General features: G+C 37.4%; 1 pseudogene; it reads left to right on the top strand.

Annotated features, from left to right (window-relative positions):
* LOC140150505 (solute carrier family 23 member 1-like) overlaps nucleotides 1–5375 on the top strand; it is a 67609-nt pseudogene extending 62234 nt beyond the window's left edge.
* Nucleotides 5376–6011: the final 636 nt, after the last annotated feature.

The following is a 6011-nucleotide window of genomic DNA, read 5'->3' as shown; positions in this document are numbered from 1 at the left end:
TAAAAAAAAAATATTTGATGCCCTAAATGCTCGACAAAGAGTTTGTGGACCAAAGAACGGAAAAAAGGCTATTGGCACCGGATTTTGTAGAATGAGCGATATGAGCCATTCCATGTCAACTCCAGGGATGTGCACCGCAGCACCTCTTCAATTTTTTTGTGTTTCTGTGTGGTGGTAGATATTGATAAGAAAGTAAAATCCTGAAAATTTGAGCTTCATACTCCATTTCGCTTTCCCGTGGCATCAATTTGAAATTTAGGGGGTCAGCGTAAAAATGTCGCAAGCATAAAAGACGATGTTTGGAGGTCCTTAAATGTATAAAGGGAACCCCAAACAACTTTGAAAAGTATGTATCCTGAGGTACTTTTTTGTGTAGAATTCAAATCTGGCATCAGAAAAGTTGTGACTCCTTTACTTAAAAAGATATAGGGCCCTCAAAATGCAACTTCGTCCATCCAGGACCAACTTGGGGTCAGAACTCCAAAAGTAAAAATAATTTTTGTCCATTTTTTTTTGCCAGTCAGAGCCCTTTGGTAGGACATTACTCTTATCAATATTAAGCCTATAAGAATACTTTTAGCTGAGATATTACCCATGCAAAACTCCATTTGTACATTTTTTGTACATTTTGACCCCCCTGAAAACCAATGTCAGACATTTTGCTCCACCATCAACTTCAGGTATGTTGAAAATATGTTCTTGGACAACATTTCTGAGAGATATTGGTTTTGGGACTCGAAGACTTTGCTTTAAAAACATCAGTTAGGTTTGCCTACTCACATATATGTCATTCCAACCACATCACCAAAATGGGTTGGTTGGTCAGTGGTCATCCACTCAAATTTTGCTAAAAATCATTTCTAGCATACCTCTATGAGCATATTGAACACATGGAAAAAAAAATGAATGCTCAACTCCAAGCGGTAATCGAGATATGGCTTGTCAAAAATAACACTTTTTGCTCTCTCAAGTTGCGTCGTTGAATAAGTAGCGTTTTGGAATACTCATATTTTGACTTTGCTAAAAAGATATTATGCTGAAAAGTACTAACTGGGGTGACTTTTACCCAGAAAAACAGAATCTGGCCTCAGAAACAGTGCATCATATCTACTTAAGAAGTTATGGGTCTCTCAAAACCTTGTTTCGTTTAGTTAAAATTTTATTTGTCAAAAACAAAACAAAAGAGGTTTTGAGAGACCCATAACTTCTTCAGTAAATAATATACAGTATTTCTGAGTCAAGATTCTGCTTCTCTGGGTAAAAGTCACCGTAGGTGATACTTCTCAGCTTAATATCTTTTTCGCGAAGTCAAAATATGAGTGTTCCAAAACGCTACTAATTCGACGACGCAACTTGAGAGAGCAAAGAGTGGGGGCCTGGGCCAAATTTTGACAAGCCATATCTCCAAAACTGCTTGGAGTTGAGCATTCATTTTTTCCCATGTGTTCAATATGCTCATAGAGGTATGCTAGAAATTAATTTTAGCAAAATTTGAGTGGATGACCACTGACCAACCAACCCATTTTGGTGATGTGGTTGGAATGACATATATGTGAGTAGGCAAACCTAACTGATGTTTTTAAAGCAAAGTCATCGAGTCCCAAAGCCAATATCTCTCAGAAATCTTGTCCAAGAACATATTTTCAACATACCTGAAGTTGATGGTGGAGCAGGGGGGTCAAAATGTACAAAAAATGTACAAATGGAGTTTTGCATGGGTAATATCTCAGCTAAAAGTATTCTAATAGGCTTAATATTGGATAAGAGTAATGTCCTACCAAAGGGCTCTGACTGGCAAAAAAATGGACAAAAATTATTTTTACTTTTGAGTTCTGACCCAAGTTGGTCCTGGATGGACGGTTGCATTTTGAGGGCCCTACATCTTTTTAAGTAAAGGATTCACAAGTTTTCTGATGCCAGATTTGAATTCTACACAAAAAAGTACCCCAGGATACATACTTTTCAAAGTTGTTTGGGGTTCCCTTTATACATTTATGGACCTCCAAACATCGTCTTTCGCGTTGCGACACATTTTCCCCGCTAAATTTCAAATTGATGCCACGGGAAAACGAAATGGAGTATGAAGCTCAAATTTGCAGGATTTTACTTTCTTATCAATATCTACCACCACAGGGGGTGGTGAGGGGTGCATGTGCCCCCCCCCCCAATCGATCTGTAATTTTAAAAAATCCCATAGGAAAATGGCAGAAAAATGGCTTGTGTCCCCCAATCAGACCCGGTCCCCCCCCCCCCCATCAGACCTGGTGCCCCCCATCAGATGACCCACGCTACGCCACTGCCAAGTGAGTAGATGATGCAATCACCCTAATAAGTCGTATTATACACACAGTTTCATTGGCCGGGCCAGGGAAAAAACCTGTGGCTACTGGTCGCCGATGGAGTGCTTGGTAAGCGGGGTTTGGGGTTCAAATCTCAAGAAGAAACAAACAAGTTATTTGTTCCTCTTCATTCCTTCCTTCTTTTCATTCCTCTCCAAAAAGCACAGCGAATAATAGGTTCTACTATGTGAATGATTAACAACATAAATTGACAAAAATGTTTTTAATTCATTCTCATTTTTATGTTATCTTGCAGATGAAGAACCAATCGTGGAGCCTCCTCAAACAAATGGTAGTGTATGATAGTGATGGATCTTGCAAGATGATCAATATTGTAAAGGGGTGTTACGTTTTAAGTATTTTTTACTAACTTTTGATTGGTTGTTTTTCCAAAGGGCTAACTGTGAGAGTGATGATCACTAGCCTCAAATGTAAAGACCTGATCCTTACAGGCCATTTCAATGCATAAAAGCATGCAATGCTGGTGTGATTGTTAGACACACAAATAAACGATCAGCCCTCATGAAAATGTTAGAATTTACAGCATACAAAGCAGGGGCTGTTTGTGGATAGTCTATATCTCAGAGGATCTGAAAAAGCAAGTCAATTGGACAGGTTGTTGGGTTCTGTGATTCCAATGTTTTACAGGTGTAGGCCTATTTGTTATCATTGTCATGACTATTTGGTGTATTAACTATTATATACCTCATCTAAAGATTCCCGCCATCCGATTGGTTAAAAGCGTGGGCATAGTTTTGACTATGCCCGCAAAAGTAACTATTCCCGGGCATAGTTCTGCGTGTGCGTTGATCCCAGCGTAAAATTATATTACACGTTTAATGTTTTTGCGCACTATAATTACGCGGAAACTATTAAATTGTCTCCCCAAAATCGATGCTTTAACCAAACAGATGACAAGAATCTTAAGATTTGGTATATAAAACAAATATTGACTGCTTTTTATTCATGCAGGGCATGGTTAAAATTATAGGCCTGCGGTGATCTTAAAACCATGACTATTAGTCACGGTTTTGAGATCACCTTGGGCCTATAATTTTAACCATACCCTTTATAGCATTCAATATTTGTATACTATACCATATTTCACCCTGATGTGGCAGTGACGTCAATGTGATGCGGCAGCTTTTTTGCTCACACATATATGCGGCGTCTTAAGCGTGTCTGTATGTACACCAGCGCTTTCAGCAAATGCCAGCGATTTGAGGTTACGCCCCATGAAATGTGTGCACTGACGTCACTGCCACATCCAAGGTGAAAAATGGTATAACAAGCTGATCTAAGACATTTACATGTAAAGGCATTTGGTATAAGATAATGCACTTTGCATAACGCTAGGGGACCAACATTTGTATCCCCTGGGGTCCATTTCACTAAGCTTTATGAAGCTTCGTAAGTCTTGAAATCATACGTAACTTACAACAAGTTGATTCACTAAACTTACGAACAATAACCCTTCGTAAGTAATAGGGATTTACTACAGGGACCCTTCGTAAAGTTACGTCTAGTATTGGGTATTCGTAACTTTAGGAACAGTTACGAAGGGTTAAAATTGTAGTGAAATGGACCCAGGTTACTTTGGCAGCACCCAGGATGTAACAGTTAAAAATAGAACAATATTGGTTTATTTTATTTTATTTTTTTTTCATATCAGGTAGAATATGCACCATATCAGGTCAGATATGCACCTTGTATTATGTACATTCCAAATGTGCTATTCCAGTTAAACCCCCCCTGTGGAAGATTTGACCTAATAATCTCACATACGGAGCTTGAATTTCAGGTAACCCCAAGTTTGGACTGTATTTTGCTTCCAATATGGTTAGGGTCAAGTCTGCATAAAACGTTCCCTTTTTCCCCTCCCGACCATTTGTTTTCAGCATGGATTATTCACATTATAAACCTATACTTATATCAATATTATATTTGAACACTTTAAGTTCTATTCTACCTCAAGAAATGACCTGAGATGTGCTGTAATGGGCTGTGCTATTCCAGTTAAAATCCATACACCCCTGTGGAAGACAATCTTAATCTTCCACACAGGGAGTGTGTATTTCAAATGGAGCCACCCACTATCAGGCATCTTTACCTTCTATGATTCGGGTAACCCCATCTAAAATTCGAGAAAAATTAAATTAGAAATTCTTATCATATGACCCCATTTAAATGTAGTGAGAAATCATCATAATCATGTGAATCTTTAAATTTACATGACGTTTTATGAAATGGCGTATATTTTATCATTGTACCTGAACTAACATATATGTATTTTTAACTCTGTACAGTTCAATTTCTATTTCCAATATCAAATTATGTATTTTAAATAAAAATATAGTGTAAATAATAAATATTTTATGTCATATTGTCATTATAATGTCTTCCATTGTCTTAATCAGGGTATACATGTTTACATATCAAAAGTTTTTCCATATTACCCATGTACAGTTGATTTATGGTGGGTGTGTGTGTGTGCCTTTTACTTCATACAAGGTGGGTTGTCACATGGGGGACCAACTGTGATGAGGGGCACGGGTCTGATTGGGGGGAGGCACAAGCCTTTTACAGCAATTTTCCTTTGGGATTTTTTTCAATTTTCGGATTGTTTGGGGGTGCCCAGTACCCCGATGACGCTTTGCAACTGAAATGATCTGTTCTCAACTTAACAAAAATCTAAAAATATGTACTTGGCAGAATTTTGTAATCTTTTTAAAATTTCAGGTTTATGTGATAAATTGCTGTGCAAAAAGTGGAAATTTTCACAATTTTATTATGCATTTTATTTAAAAGGCGCCCCATGAATGTGTGCCAAACATTGCTTCCCCCCCCCCCTCGGCTGGCCAAAAAATTGCTTGGCCCCCCTTTGGTTTGCCAAAAATTTCTTGCAACTTGGGATGTCATAAAAAACCCCACTTATATGTATTTTTAACACTACAAGGTTTGATGGTGAACAAGGTAGATAACTTCAATGTACATTTTATCAACAAATATGACTGAAATAAAATGGTTTTTATAAAATTGTGTTGTCTATTTGGTATGATTTTTAATCGAATATGATTTACACTGTCAAAATGGTTGTGTACAGTTCTGATAACTGTTCAAGTTACAAGATGAACCTTGCAGCTGTTGTTTAAAAATGACACAACAACTTTTGTTTAAATTTTTACACACGCAACTTGGGTAAAATTTTGCCCATTTTTTTACACGCATTGGGAAAGTATTTTTTAAAACATGTTTTCCGAGGTTATAATGCTTTGTATAGTAGTAGTCTTTTACACAACCATTTTAACAGTGTAGGAAGATTATACATTTGCATTTTTACAATTTCATGAGTAACAAACAAAGGAGCAATTTCAATAAGAGAAATGGGAGGTGGAGAAGAAAGTGGAAGGTGAAGGAACAACATGAATGAAGGAAGAGGAGAGTTAAAGGGGAAGATAAGCATCCCAGCAAACACAAAAATGCTCTTAAAACGTTTATTTGTGCTTATAACGTGCTACTTTGTCGCATGGTATTGAATTTGGTCTCATTTGGAAGCTTGTTCCTTCAAAACATTACTACAAAGATATTAGATTTTTGCATCACTGTATATGGGCAGGGCACTCTTCAGAGGAAGCCTACCTCCATGAATTCACAGGTACTGCCAGAAGTGAA

This window comes from Amphiura filiformis, chromosome 4 (genome assembly GCF_039555335.1).
Source record: "Amphiura filiformis chromosome 4, Afil_fr2py, whole genome shotgun sequence".
Classification (NCBI taxonomy): domain Eukaryota; kingdom Metazoa; phylum Echinodermata; class Ophiuroidea; order Amphilepidida; family Amphiuridae; genus Amphiura; species Amphiura filiformis.
This window is presented reverse-complemented; position numbering and strand designations above follow the sequence as displayed.